The sequence below is a fragment of the Chionomys nivalis genome, chromosome 16 (genome assembly GCF_950005125.1).
Source record: "Chionomys nivalis chromosome 16, mChiNiv1.1, whole genome shotgun sequence".
In the NCBI taxonomy this organism is placed as follows: domain Eukaryota; kingdom Metazoa; phylum Chordata; class Mammalia; order Rodentia; family Cricetidae; genus Chionomys; species Chionomys nivalis.
Window position 1 is genome coordinate 11,307,317 of NC_080101.1, and position 15,584 is coordinate 11,322,900.

A 15,584-nucleotide genomic window follows, 5' to 3' on the forward strand; every position below is an offset into this window, starting at 1 on the left:
GTCATCTCACCTCCACCAGCACGCAGTAGAGGTCAAATCAATCAATGAATATAAAATTTAAAATAAAGTATTTACAAACTAAATATCTGGCTAAGGACTAATATCTAGAATATACATAATAAAAATAATACAGATAGAATTAACAAAAATGAAAAGACTTTCAACTTGTATGGATATAAAAATGCCAAATAAGTATGAGAAAAGGTGTCCCTCACCATTAACCTGTTAGAGAAACATAAACCAAACTCACTTGGCCGTAGAAAGATCAGACTGCTGACATGTGCCGCGATTTGGTTGGATCTCTAGGTAACTATGCCTGGTGAAAAGAAATAGATCAAGTCTCAAAAGTTATAAGCTATGTGCCTTTATTTGTACACTGAGCCTACAGTGTGCACATGCATACATGTTCACCTGCAGGCACAAGAGCCTGTGGGTGTGAATGCATGTGTATGTACTGCTTGTGGCCGCCAAAGGCTGGTAAGGGCTATCTCCCTCAATATCTGTCCACATTCTGTTTTGGGCCAAGGTATCTCACTGATATGGAACTCACCAGTTTGGCTGGACTGACTGCCCAGTCAGCCCCAGTGATCTTCCTGTGTCTGCCTCCACGAGTTAGAATTCCAGGCATATGGCAAGCATATGGCAAGCACGCGGCTCTTTTTTTTTTTGTTCCTAAATTTTATTTATGAATTAATACAAAACATTCCAGACCAATGCGTCGTAATCCTCCTCCTCCTCTTCATCCTGGTTAATCTGGAAGTAAAGCAGCTCATAGCTCTCTTTGCTGTTGGCGACAACACGCAACCAGTCTCGGAGATTGTTCTTCTTCAAATATTTTTTTGGTGAGATATTTCAAATACCTTTTGGAGAAAGGCACCTCGGAAGTGACAGTGATCTTGCTCTTGCTCCGTTCGATGGTCACAACCCCTCCGCCGAGATTCCCAGCTTTGTTGTTCACCTTGATTCTCTCTTGGAGGAACTGCTCGAAATTAGCAGCGTCCGGATCCCATCTTCTACATGGTGAATGCAATCAAGGGTCAACTTCAAAACCTGCTTCTTCTTCTTCTTCTTCTTCTTCTTCTTCTTCTTCTTCTTCTTCTTCTTCTTCTTCTTCTTCTTTTTTTTTTTTTTTTTTTTTTTTTTTTTTTTGCCCCTCTTCGCCGCAAGCTTTTTCACAAGCGCCATGGCGGAAGAGGAGGCAGAAAAAAGCATGCAGTTCTTTATACAATTGCTGGGGATAGCTGGGAATACGAACTCAGTTTCTTATGTTTGGTCAGCAAGCACTTCACAGGCAGAGCCGTGTCTCCTGTCATTTAATGTGTTTTGCGTGAAGAATGGATTAGTTGCTGCCACAATTAAAACTGTGAGTGACAAGTGGGAACTGAGAGTGGCTGCAAAGGACAACACGAGGACTCTCCTGTTCAGATATCATAATCAAGCTTTTCAAGATTTGACCGTTGGGAACAACAGAATCAAACAAATGAGAATTTCTCGCTATTATTTCTTACAGTAGCACGTTTTGCAACTTTCTTCAAATGAAAAGTGGAGTTAAAAATACAATAGACAAAAATGACAGTTGGAGAAACCAACGGATGTCTACTTTAAGAGATTTTGCTCCATATTCAGCTTAAATTTTCTCCAACTATAAAATTCATTATTATTTGGCACAACATGAGGGTGAGGCTGAAATTACTTTTACAAGTGAATTAAAATATCTGGTTTTATTCCAGAGAGCACCTTCAGGAGCCATTATAGAAGCGCTACTTTGGAAAATTTGAGCATAAAGTTCTTAAGTGAATTAAATGAATTTTACATCGCTTCCTTTTCTTGGCAACACGTTTGGCTATTATTTTTTAATTAACTGCAAAACAGCAAAGCCTACAATTAAGTCACCAGGCATTGAGTTCTTCACATACGGCAGAGCTCTTTCTCTCCCTTTCTCCCTTAGCCCTGGCAAGCTGAATTGCAGCCTTTGTGTGGGGCTGAATGCCGAGCATTCCTTTGGAGAGGACACAGTGCCCGGAAAACAGACAGCAATTGCCCTTCATCTTCTTGGATATACAAGAAGAAAGAGCAGCGGTGGGGGTGCTCTTTGCTCTGTGTAGTGAGATTCCTTGGGTTCGAACAGTATGGCAGAATGCTCTCCAGTTTTCTAGCTTGGTTTGGAGGTAGGAAGCCTTTGGGGAAAGCAAAGATGCTAAGGGGAGGAAATCCCAGCAGGTCATTGTCCAGAGCTACCAAGGGATGCCATAGCTCAGAGGCCTCTGGGGAGCATAGGGCACAGCTGGATGTCCCGTTTCTTTTAGTTTGTTGCCTAGAATCCCAGGGCTTTCTCAGAAGTCGAAGCATCTTGGCATTCTGGGTGCTGAGATTGCTGAAGCCTGCATGCATGTCAGAATGAGTACACAGATTGGAGGTCCCTAGCACTGTAGTATGCCAAGATCTAAATGCATTTCCAAGTCTGACCTTGAACTTCATACCCCGTAGCATCTGATCAACTAAACATGTAGTTTGAACTCCCACATCTGCATTTCTAATCTGCTTCTCTATATTTCAAATTTTTTTTGTTAAAAGTAATGATATTTTTTAATATTTTACAATGTCTAAGTCTTTCTGTGTCATTCGAGAGGCCCATCTCTGCTTCATCTGGATAAAACTGGTGGCCAGGTATCTTTATTAGCTTTGCTGGTTTGTTCTCTCCAGGCTCACTGTAGGCTCTTTCTGTAAGACACAACCTCTAGGTTACCCTTGGAGCAAAGTCTCTGGTGGACTCCTGCTTTTGACACTTAGAATAGAAAAATAAGAGCATGGACCCTTCTGCTGTCGGGTAGCAGCCTTGGAGATGAAGCAGGCAAGGATGATTAGTGTGAACTGTCCACTTGGCTGAATCCAGAATGATTGGGGGATGGACCTTTATATGGGAATGTGGCTATTAATTTGGTTCTGTTAACGGATGTAGGAAGACCCATCTTAGTTGTGGGTGGGGCTCTTCCCTGGGCAGGGGCTCTTGAACTCTATGAAATGGAGAAAGTGAGTGGAGCAGCAGCAGAGTGTATTGCTTTCTCTCCCTAACTGTACATCACATGACCAGCACTTTCAAACTTCTGCTCTCCTGACTGCCCTTCCATTCTGAGCTGAAATTAACCCTTTATACTGGTTCTTTGGTCATGGCTTTCTATCACAGGAGCAGGAACATCTACTGAGACACGTGTTCCAGGGCTCCCGACTGACCCACTTCCTGTTTCTGTGAACTCCATGTTTGCTCCTAGGCAATTCTACCCTCCCTGTCTCCAGGCCCTCTAAGACACTCTTGGTGGGGATGACTGCTCTCTCCTATTCTGTCCTTTTGCCTTTCAGAATCATCCATTTCACAGTTGCTGCCTAAGGTGCAGAGCCTGGGGATAATCAGACAACATCTGTAGGAATTCATTCCCATAGAAACAAACACCATAGCTCTTCCTGACCTAGGTGAGCAGGGCTCTCTGCAGAACCCTTTAGAGGCACAGAGTCAGCAGTATTTCAGGAATTTCTAGAGCCTCTCTTAATTCCACCAGAAGATAAGGACGAGGTTATTTCTCAGTGCCCAGACTTAAGTCATTGTCCAAATGGAGATGTGCTTGCCTTGTATGAGAGAGGGGCTGAATTCAAACCCTCATACTGCTGTGAAGGACAGTGAGGACTAACCATGGCCCCATAGATCTATATGCAGTGACTTGCTCTTAAGAATGGAACAGGGCTAAAGGGTTGTTATGAGTCTCATCTGACACCACTACACCACATGACCAGTTCACAAAAATTGTTGCTAATCCCACTGGTCATGGTTTGGGAGAAGCTAACTGAAATGCTCTGAAGATATTTAAGCAGCCATATAGCAAAGAGGTCAATAGTGTTCGGAGAGATGAGCTCTGTCAATAGCCTTCTAAGTGAAGTCATTGAGAAATGGATTCTGTAACTCAGTCAAGTCTTTGCATGATGCAGTTTTGGGTTCTCAGCAATCTCGTGGCTCTCTTAGCCAGAAAGCACTCTGTTATGCTAATTCTGAATTTCTGAGCCATGGAAATTAGGATAAAAGAAATATTCGTTTTAAAAAACATACCAGCCAGGGGCTGGAGAGGTGGCTCAGAGGAATAGAGCACTGGCTGCTCTTCCAGAGGTCCTGAGTTCAATTCCCAGCAACCACATGGTGGCTCACAACCATCTGTAATAAGATCTGGTGTCCTCTTCTGTACTGCAGAATACATGAAGGAAGAAACCTATATACATAATAAATAAAAAATCTTTAAAAAAAATACCAGCCAATTATCAAATTTTAAGATAATGTTTATAGATGCCAATGAGATGTCATATTATAAAAGTTAGCATATTTATAGGTATGATTCCTATACTTTTTCTCTTATCTTGTCATGACTAAAATCTCTATATATCTTATGAGAGAAGTCATGGATAGATTATTCTCCAGTCATCAGTTTGAGATGGAAGAAAAAGAGTATATTTTTGCACCTATAAGGTACCCGTATTCAACTTCTGTTCCCAGCCAGTCTTCACTGAGGAATCACAGAAGGGTTGGTAGGCAGGAGGTTCAGCCCCAAAGAGGCACCATTTGGATTTATCACATTACAAACTGACATAGGCAACCCCTGGTGTTGTCTCCTTTCTCTTTCTTAGTAATGTCTCAGTATCACCAGCTGTGACATAGGCTGGCCTCACTCCTGACCCAAGGCTGATAAGCAGGAGTTGTGTGCAAACTTTAAGAATAGCACCTACAAATACATAAACATACACACACACACACACACACACACACACACACACTTCAATTGCAGAAATGTGCCTTGCTAATTATAAGCTTAACTATGAGAAAGAAGGTTCTGCAATGTCTTTTACCTAGAGGAAAATATAAGTGACATTTCTGCTCCAGGAACATACATGACAGTCTGCTCCCTGACTGTTGGGGTGGTAGCTTAGATTCCAGAGCTCATTTACTAGATACTTTTAATCAAAGTCACAGTTAACATATGCACAGCCCTTTACAGTTTGTAAAGCACTTTCACACACACTAGGGGGTTTGTCATCCGCCTTGCAGACTTGTAAGGAAATGTTGACTTGTAAAGTTGACAGACAGGATTCTGGTTTTAGAACAGCTTGTGCCTCAGCACAGTGGGTGGTAGACCTGATACTCCAAAGGGGGCCTTGAACTCTGTGAATTCTGAGGTCTTCTCTAGGTCTCCCAAATGTCGGGCAGGTGAAGCTCTCAGCCACATACTGAGTTTGTAAAGGTAACACATGTCATTATCATGAGCATTTAAGGAACAGAAGCGGTGCCATGGCACTAGCCTCTTTCTCCAGAGTGGAGCCAGCAGCTTCACAGAGCTGGTGGTAGAAAGCTGCTGGCCCTGCCCACCTCCTGGGAAGAATCATTTAGTCAAGGAAGAGCCAAAAGGAGCCCCAAAGTTCCTTAGCCAGATTGGTTTTGGAATATTCAGTGCTATGCACGAAATCATGCAGAGTTGCTTGTCCACACAGGCTTCACGTTTGAGGGCAGGCATTGAAGATGCTTGGGAAGATTTTGGCAGAACAAGCCAATATTCCACAACATGGAAAGGAGAAGGGACTTCACACATCTCATAGATAAACATTTTCTGTTCCCCCCAAGTCAGGAACGAGTCTTGACAAGTCTATGTTCCTCTTTCCTTTCTACACGCCAGCGAAATAACACTGACCACAATGCTTACGGTTTATGACAGGGAGCTTTCTAAAGTTTCCATCCGAGTAAGCATTTGGCCATCTAAGTTTCAACTGTAGGAGCTTCCCACATCCTATTTTAAACCTCCAATTCCTCCTCTGCCATCTTCCTGGGCACACATCTTCCTTTACATTGCTGCTGAACTAACGTCTTTTAATGGGCATGAGTGTCTATTTGATGAGTAAATTAATTTTGTCAACAGAAATCAATTGAGATTTTTAGATTATAATTTAGGTCAAATCACTATTTCCACAAACTAATAATTTGATGTAAAAATATAAAAGTACTTATTTTTAAAATATTCTTCGGAAAGATAATAGCCAGATACTAAGTGAGGGTAAGAATAAAACCCAAAGAAATTCTATAATTTCTCCTAGAGGCAAATAAAGGTTGCATTTTCTATTGTACCATTGTCACTTAAAAATCATGGACTCTGCTGAGCAGTGATGACACATGCCTTTAATCCCAGCACTTGGGAGGCAGAGGCAGGCAGATCTCTATGAGTGAGAGGCCATCCTGATCCGTAAGAGCTAGTTTCAGGACAGGCTTCAAAGCTACAGAGTAACCTTGTTTCAAAAAACAGAAAGCAAAAAAACAAAAAAGAAAAGAAAGGAAAAGAAAGAGAAACAAACAAACAAAAAGCATGGACTTCGTGAAAAATCTGTTTTCTCCCTCAAGCAAATCAGAAGGTGGTAGACCAAGACACTTTTTGTATAGTATAGTTTGACAAAACTTTTAGTTCAAATTTAGAATAAAATCTTTTGGGACCAACTTAGAGCTTTTCATTGGGAGATTTCAGTTTGATGTTCACTGGGAAATGGATAGAGATTTTAGTGAACAATTTTGGAGTCTTTAGACCTAAACGAATGGTAATATTTTATCTAGTAGAGTGATTACTTATTACTGTTTTCCAGTTTTACTTTTATTTTCAATAAAGCCTTAGTTCACATAATGGCATCTGAGTAATTGTTGTTTTTACATCTAAAATCAAATACTTTTTTGAAAACAATTCAGATATCCTATGAGTTCAAAGTGATCTAAGCCCTTAGTAATGATTATGAACCGGCAGGCCAAAGCGCAGCATTAGGACTCTGTCATCGTCTAGGCTGCTCACGCGTTTCCCGGCAGCCCAGACCTGAAATAATCACACTGAAACTATATTAATTGCAACCCTGCTTGGCCAATGACTCTAACGTATTCCTCACTAGCTCTTACATCTTAAATTTACCCATCTCTATTAATCCATGTATCAACACATGGTTGTGACCTACAGGAAAGTTCTGTCTGGCGTCCAGTGTCTGTCTCCTCTGGTGGCTACATGGCTTCTCTCTGACTCTGCCTACTTTCTCCTCCTCTATCTGCTTAGAATTTCCACCTTGCCCTATTCTGTGCTGCAATAGGTCCAAAGCAGTTTCTTTACTAGCCAATGGTATTCACAGCATACGGAGGGGAATTGCATATCAGTAGTCATATGGTGTAAGTGCTTTCTCTCAGCAGGCTGAAGGGTTGGTCTCCAGCCTGAGGTTCTGTTGAGAGGTGAAAGGACACAGTGGAGGAAGTAGGTCATTGTAGGCATGCCTGTGGGGACACTGGGATACGGGCCTTCTGACGTAGTGCGCCTCTCCATGATATTCTGCCTCACCACAGACCTGATGTAGTACAATGAAGCAGTAATGGATTGAAACTGACACTGTATGCCAACTTAAGTTTTTACTTTCTTCTTTAAATGCTGATTATTTCAGGTATTCTATCACAACAATGAATGTTAACACATACGGAGCAGTCAAGGAAACTGTTAGCTAAAGTGGTGCCTTTTAGTGATTTCAATGTCTCAAAAAAGTGAGGAGAGCGGAGCTAGGGACCGTAACCTGAGGATGAGAGAGAGAGGGAGGGAGGAAGGGAGAGAGAAAGAGAGAAACGCTGCTGTTGTAACGTGGACATGGGCGAGCTAAGTAACAGCAGGACTTTTAGTAACCAAACATTTGTGTTTAGGACAATCTGGATTGAGTGAGTTTACCTAGTGGATTTTTTCCCATTTGTAAATTTATTCGGTACTGACAGCATAGCCAGGTGTGAGCCTAAGGCCTTAGTGTCCAGAGAGAAAACTCCACTGGGGTCAGAAGAAAGGAGGAACATGGTTCCCACAAGCACAAAAAGGTTAGTTAATTCTCCCCAGAGCTCCCGATGCAACACTCAAGGAGGATGCTGCTACGCTCATTGACATGTTCCTGATACAGGATTCCAAAGCATGGCCTTAATATTAGGAAACTTGGACAGAACAAAAACACAGTGCAAAGCCAGGGAAACCTACTTGGCTCTTAGTAATAATGTTGCTACCTTTATACATTTGATGCATTGCTTCAGAAACAGATTTAAAAACTTGTGATGGTCAGATAGTCCCATTGGCATGAAAACATAAGGGGGAGGAAAGAATGCACACATGACAAGGGGGTCACAAGGGAAGCATTTCCTACTGTAACAATGTTTACTTCATGTTCACTTTGCCATTGGTTCCCACTGAGAAAGGAGAAAAAGATGACTTTTTTTTTTTTTTGTGGAAAAGTACGACCGCTCACATCTGTTTTATTCATCTAATTATTTGCTGGTTTGCAAAAGGTGAGTCTCTCAGGGAACCAGACGCCATGCAACTGTCACCTCTCTGAAGAAAGCCAATATATCTTCACCATTTGCATGGCTGCTCTAGCCAGAAAACAAAGGTTCTTCCCAGACGAGGACATCTCTCAAATTGGCAAACCATGACAGTTGGGTTAAGTATATTTAATCAATAGATGACAATCCTGATTAGTCCAAAGATCTGAAATCCCAAATACTCCAGAATCAGGAAGGGACTATTGTTATAATACCATAAGCGGAAAATTTTATGTCTGGCTTCAAGTAATAGGTTGTAGTTAAAACTACTAAAAATATATTAAATACCCTCTGTCCATGTCAATAGTGTGTTTTTGAAAAATAAATCATGAATTCAGACTTGGGTCCCACCTCTAAGATATTTCATTATCAGTATGACTATATTTCAAAACAAAAATCATCTCAAATTGAAAACTATTCTGACCCCAAGGATCTCCAATAAGAGATACAAAGTTACACTGGATTATATGATTTGAGTTGGGGATACAGATTAGTGGTAGGGTGCCTGTTAAGCAGGCATGAGAAGCCCTGACTTCCATCCCAAACACCCCTAACAGTGAAACAATATCATTTGCTTCTGAGGGGAACAAGAACTCTCACTCTCCCCAGAACTTGTGTATGTCTGTAGTGGAGATGCTCTCCTGAAACACAAACCAGAAGAGGCAGTTAGGCAGGTTAAACAAGCTGAGTTATGCTTCTCATGGTGAATAACTCAGTAGCCTAGGATCCTTGCTGAGACAGCAGACTAACACTGAACAGCAAGTCCAAGAACACTGACAAAATCGAAAGAGTAATTCTTATTTTGCGGAGCTGGGAAAATGGAAACAGAAACTAATGAAGTAAAATTGCCTTCAGATTTCTCTGGCATCTGCTGCTGTCTTCTCTGGGCAAAAAGTAACGATCTTCAGGAGAAGAGGATTAGCTTTCTGCCTTGGAACAGATAAAGAAAGGGAGCCTCCACTACTCAACTCTACTACCTGACTCCTCTCCACCCATTTTTCTCTCAGTCCCACAATCTTCAATAATTTAGAGACAGATACTTTGGCTACATCACTACTCTTTATAGCTCTGGTATATCACACTACAACAGAACAACAAAATAAACAACAGAACATAGGTTTAATTTGACAATAGCTGGAGATCTTACAAGAGAGCCAACAGAGTCCATCACAGTTGAGATAATTCTGCTACATTCTGCCAAAGAAAGAGGAGAGCACTTGAGAATGTCTCTGCCTCAGTCCTCTGGGTGAATTTACAGATACTTTGCAGGTCAGGAGTGCAGTTGGCGCATTAGAGAGCCCTGGGTGTGGAAGCTGGATGAGACTTCATGATTTTCAAGCGTTCTTATAGTGTCTGTGTTGTACCCAAGATAGGAGGTCATGGGGTGATACATTGAAGGTTTGTGCTATGATGTCCTTGGAGGTGGATGCTGCTTAATGCGTGAGGAGAATTTAAACGGTGGAACTGATTAATCAAGAGAAAGGAAAAACAATAGTCTTGAAGTCTTCTGAGAAAAAGTGAGAACAAGGAGTTCCTAAATAAACATGATTTCCCAGCAGTGACCAAAGGTCCAGGTCTCATGTTCCAATTTGTGTTTCCTTGAGGTACCTACAAGTTAGACTAAATCTCTGAGAATTACCCCAGAAAGCTCAGACATTGTAAACATTAGGCAGTGGATCCAGCAATCCTTTCCAGAAGCAGTAATTGAAATGTACTTTATGAAGAGGTTAAGCATAGAGGTAGGAACTAGGAAAGAAACACAGATCTTCCTGGGAAGGGGAAATAGTATAGATTTCATGGGTGAGCTAAAACTGGAGGACCAGGTGGGAAGGGTGAGGGACTATGGGGAGAGACAGCTGGAGTTGAGGGATATTTGAGGGGTTCTATGGAAACAGTGCAGTGGAAACTTCCTAAAATATATGAAGATGATCATAAGGAAGTCTCCAACTAATGGGAAGTAGGGTCCCAACTGACCATCTCTTATCATCAAATGAAACTTCAATTCCTGGGCTGGGTTACATCCAGTTGAGTTATTGTCCAAAGGGGCTCCCATGGAAATCCTTAAACAACCCAGGTGATGTGGGATTCCCCTCTGTATGCTGTGATTATCATTAATGAATAAAGAAACTGCTTTGGACCTATAGCAGGGCAGAACTAGTTAGTCAGGGAAAACTAAACTGAATGCTGGGAGAAAGAAGGGCAGAGCAAGGAGAAGCTATGTAGCCCCTCCAGAGACAGACACCTTAACTTTACCAGGTAAGCCAGTGCCACATTGTGATAAACAGATTCATGGAGATGGGTTAATTTATATGTAAGGGTTAGTCAATAAGAAGCTAGAGCTAATGGGCCAAGAAGTATTTTAAATAATATAGTTTCTGTGCATTTATTTTGGAGCTGAGCAGCTGGGAACCAACAAGCGGCCCTCCTCCAACACCCAGACTTTTGCTAGGAAAGTCAGTTGCTCTCCATAAACTGAGAGCCAAGCCCCATTGCTGAAAACCCATACAACTCATTGACACGGAGAGGTTGAGCTGGAACCTACATAGAACTTACACACCTATGTTCTAGTGTCTTTGGTATGGAAATTACTCTGCAGGCTACTAAGAGAAATGTACACACCAACCCAGCCATCCAGTCTTTGATTTATAAGCTGTCCTGCCTGCAAAATATGAGAGGGCAATAGTGGCACAAAGCTTCTGGAATAACCAATGATGTCTAATTAGACTTGAGACCTGCTTCATGATATGGAACCTATACCAAACACTGCTTGGGTGACCAAGAACCAGAGACTAGATAGTCCAAGGACCTATAATAAAACCAAATACTACTGGTCTTAAAAAATAGTGATAAAATGGTATACTTCTAGTGGTACTCTGCTATACTTATAGATCAGTGTCTTATTCAGTCATCATCAGAGAGGCTTCCTCCTATAGTAGGTGGGAACAAATACAGAGACCCACAGCCAGACCTTAGAGAGAGGGAGGCAGAGGGCTGAAGTTTGGAATTCTCAGCTCTAAATGGGATGTCCCCATCAAATCCCTCCCTTCAGAACTCAGAGAACCCCAAAGAAAAAGAGACGGAAAAAGATATAAAGTCCAGAGGGGATGAGGGACATCCAGAGAATAAGGCCCTGTGTATCAATTGAGCAAGGCTCAGATGAACTCACAGAGACTAAAACAGCACAAGGTTCATATGAGTTTGCATCAGGTCCTCTCTCTCTCTCTCTCTCTCTCTCTCTCTCTCTCTCTCTCTCTCTCTCTCTCTCTCTCTCTCTCTCTCTGTGTATGTGTATTAACAGATTCCAGTTTAGTGCTTTTATGGGATTTCTGAGCATGAGGATGAGTAGGTCTCTGATTCTTGTGTCATCTCCTGGGCTCTTTCCCTTCTGTTGGTTCTCCTCGAATAACTTGGAAGTGAGGCTTTTTGTTTTCCCTTGGCATATTTTATTTTGCGTTGCTTTGTTATTATCTCTTAGAAGCCTGTTCTTTTCAAATGAGAGACAGAAAGGGAGTGGATCGTGATGGGAGGGAATGGAGAGCACTGGGAGGAGAGGGAAGGAAGGCTGTAACCAGGATATATTGTATGAAAAAAGGATCTATTTTCAATAAAAGGGAAAAAGAAGAGAGAGGAGAACAAACTTATGAAAACCAACAACAGATACTTGTCTTATTACCAATAAATAAGAATTAATTCTCTTATGAAAAAAGAAATGAGCTGTGTGTGGTAACAGGTTCTATAACATTATATATATATTAAAATATTTTAAATAGTTTATACTTTATAAATTAATGGTAGCCTGCCATCTATGAGTCCTCATAATATTTTAATATAATCACTGAACCTAACTACTGTCACAAATTTCATTAACTATCTAAGTTGGTAGTACCTTTACAAGGATTCTTAAATTGAAATTAGCAAAACAAATTCTAAAAGTCACAGTGACCCAAGAAAACAGACTATTTTTCTGTGAACGTAGTGTGAAAATGCTGATACCAACAGTGCATTTACTGATTTTGTTGAAGTACGGCAAAGAAAGATAATATTTTAAATAATATATAATAACATGTGAATTATGTCTGACTTATTACTTAGCAAGTACTTCTGATTCAAAGCCTAATGTTCAACCTGTGCATTATTAATTAAACTCAATATTGACTGTGATCTTTCCCTGACTTTATTGACTTGTAAACCATATAGTTAATCCTTCTGTGCATTTTTATTTTGTTTTGAAGGTTTGGAGGCATTTTCAGCGAAGTCATAGGATGAACATATTAGGACATAGTTAACTTAACAATTTGTAAACTTTATGTATGGTTTAAAATATGTAGACATGATGGGCTGGTGAGGTGACTCAACAGTTAACAAATGCTTGCTGTTCTATCAGAGGGCCAGAGTCTATCCCAGGACCAACAATAGGAGACTCATAAAATCACTCTAACTCAGCTCAAAGGGATCTGAAGTCTGATATGCTGTGAGCAGCACCCCCCATTCTGGACCACAGCTCCCACACATGTAAAGAAAATGAACCTTTAAGACCTATTTGGATATGGTTGATTAGCCTCCCTGGGTATTGTCCTACAACCTAGAATGTCATAGACTGTGTGTATATAGAAGCATACATTTGTGCTCACACCATGTCTTTGGCTGTTATCAAAACACTAGCGGTGTGCTTCTCTATTCCATTAAATATTCATTTAACACATTTATTAATAGCAACTTGGCGTATCAGCTTTATAAGGATAATGTCATCCATGAGATGCAGCCATTGCACAATAACTGTTTTGAAGATCACACATCTGTAGTTCAAGCTGACTTCAGTGCGGTCTCCATGTTCTCCAGGCAGGATGTGTTGTTCTATACACCCAAGCCACAGTACTCCATCAAGGGAGGCTCAATAATCCATCACCACGTTGCCTCTCCATGGGCTTCCTCTGCATGCTGTCCATCACAGCTATTCACAAAGATGGCACTGAAACCTGGTCCTTACTCTTAAATCCCCCATAAACAGCTTCAAAACAATATATGTTCCTGGCAATACTAAAACTTTGCATGGGTCTGTCTAAATGTGATTATTTATTTTTTTGTTGTTGTTCGATTAACTTTATTTTATTGTTCTCTTTCCAGTTCAGATAGAGGATATTGATACTTTTCTGGGATATGCAAAAAAATTTAAATAAAATTGCCCTCTTTTTTTACACATCATTGAAAAAAAATATATTTGTGTGTTCACCTGTAGGCATAGACACAAAAACAAAATCAAATCACTAAAGCATATCAAACCCTAAGCATATCAGTTTTTGTAAAACCCATTGTATATTGAGTAAACAGTGCAAAAACCACATAATTATTCACTTACACACTCCAAGTTAGTTTTAAAATGAGCTCATACAGCACTAAATTATCACCGTAGATTTTCTTTTTTGTTTGTTGGGTTAGCGTACAAAGAATGGGGTTTGCTTGTTACAGTTTGTACATATCATTGTACTTTGCTCATCTTTGCCCTTCCAGTCCTTCCCCATAACCCTTCTCATCCAGCTTGTCCCTTTACTTCCTCCAAACAAGAGTTCCGTTTTACTTTCATTTTATATACATTTCGTGATGCCATCTTATCCAGCAAGCCCACCTCGTTTAAGACTTCTCTCCTCTGTCACCCCATAGTAAATAAAAAGGAAATAGACTAGAATGTAAATATTGTCAGGCATTAACAAAATTTGTATTTTCTCTTTTTTTAAATAATGCCACTCTTGTGTGGTTAAAAAAAAGAGTGGATTTGACAAAATTATCTTTTGTATATTCATAAATAAAAAATGTCTCTTGATAGTCTCAAGAGCTATAAGCAGTATCTGACAGCAGCCACTTAATGTCTGTTTTAGGAGGAAAGTACTAACGTCCTCCTGCATTGTAAGTCTGCTTTTGTGGTAAAAGTGAGCAAGGTCACTACAATATTAAATTGCCCTCTTCTTATGATCGCGTAACAGAACAATAGATAGATAATGATTTGTTTCTGTCTTAAAAATTCAAAAACAAAAATTAATATGTTTAATATTTATCAAAAATATTTAGTGTAAGTCAAATTTTATCTTACTATTTTAAAAACTAAAAAAATGGCTCATTCCTATAACTGGACTCTCCAAATCTGTAGACTTCAAAGGACTTCGTAATAAATGGAAATGAATACAGATTTTATCTTTAGATGTCTAGAAGTCACCACAAGGAACTGAACTTCACTCTGCCAGTGTTCAAGTTGTCTTCTGCAGAAGTCGATGATGGAGAGGGTACTTAGTGATTTCTGCAAAAGCTCTCCTTTCTTCACAATTTTTATTCTATGCTGCATACTAGAGCACAGGGGATTAAAAGGGCACATAATCTTTGTAGACCACTGGACCAACTCCCAGAACCTTCTATGTCATAAAATATGTGATGTATTGCTGAGAAGCTTGGTAAAAGTACTGTTGACTTTACGTTATTCATTGCCATAGCAACACCAGCAAAGAATACACCGATGATGTCCTGTAAATATGACCCCAGAGACCCAGAAAAATAGCAACACTTTAGATACCGTGGGAGGTGAAGTTCTGTTAGTAGGGATACATCATGTGAATGATTTTGATCTTTCAAAACAAAAAGACTTGTTTTCACTTTTTAAAAATACTTTTTTTTTTAAAGTCAGTTTTCCAGAGGCCTTAAAAAACCCCACTTTGAGAAACACTATTAAGAGAGGCTTGGGAGAGTTTATGTTCAAGGCAAGCATGAAAACGCTAATGGAACATCTGCTAGTTTTTTTATTTTAATGGACAAAAAAGGACAGCAGATGTCCCACCCAGAGGTGGACAGTTGGGAGAAAAGGTTAGCTCATGGGGATGTCTTAGCCAATGATGCTTCAGCGAGCATGGAGTATTCTAAGCAGAATGTGAAAAAGAAACACATTTCCCAGTTTCACTTTGGCTGTATCTTATCTTAGTTACATCTAACACAAAATGTTGTTCATCTCTAAATGAATATGTTTATTATATAATATTAAGAGTCAAGAATATATACATGATATCAATTTTCTTCCCCTGTATAATTAAAAAACAAGTTTGATTATATATTTCCATTTATTTCAGTTGTTTAATTTGAATTATCATGTACATTTGTTATTATAAATTTAATTTGCACTTTATAGCAATAGAATGGGGGCGGCTTTTGACAA

The 15,584-nt window shown here is 40.1% G+C and overlaps 1 protein-coding gene and 1 pseudogene across 1 annotated transcript in view; both read right to left on the reverse strand.

Annotated features, from left to right (window-relative positions):
• The window catches only part of Xkr4 (XK related 4), a 313,896-nt gene that overhangs the window by 164,134 nt on the left and 134,178 nt on the right, over nt 1-15,584 (reverse strand). The window lies entirely within an intron of this gene.
• On the reverse strand, nt 669-1,185 carry LOC130887852 (60S ribosomal protein L22-like; annotated as a pseudogene).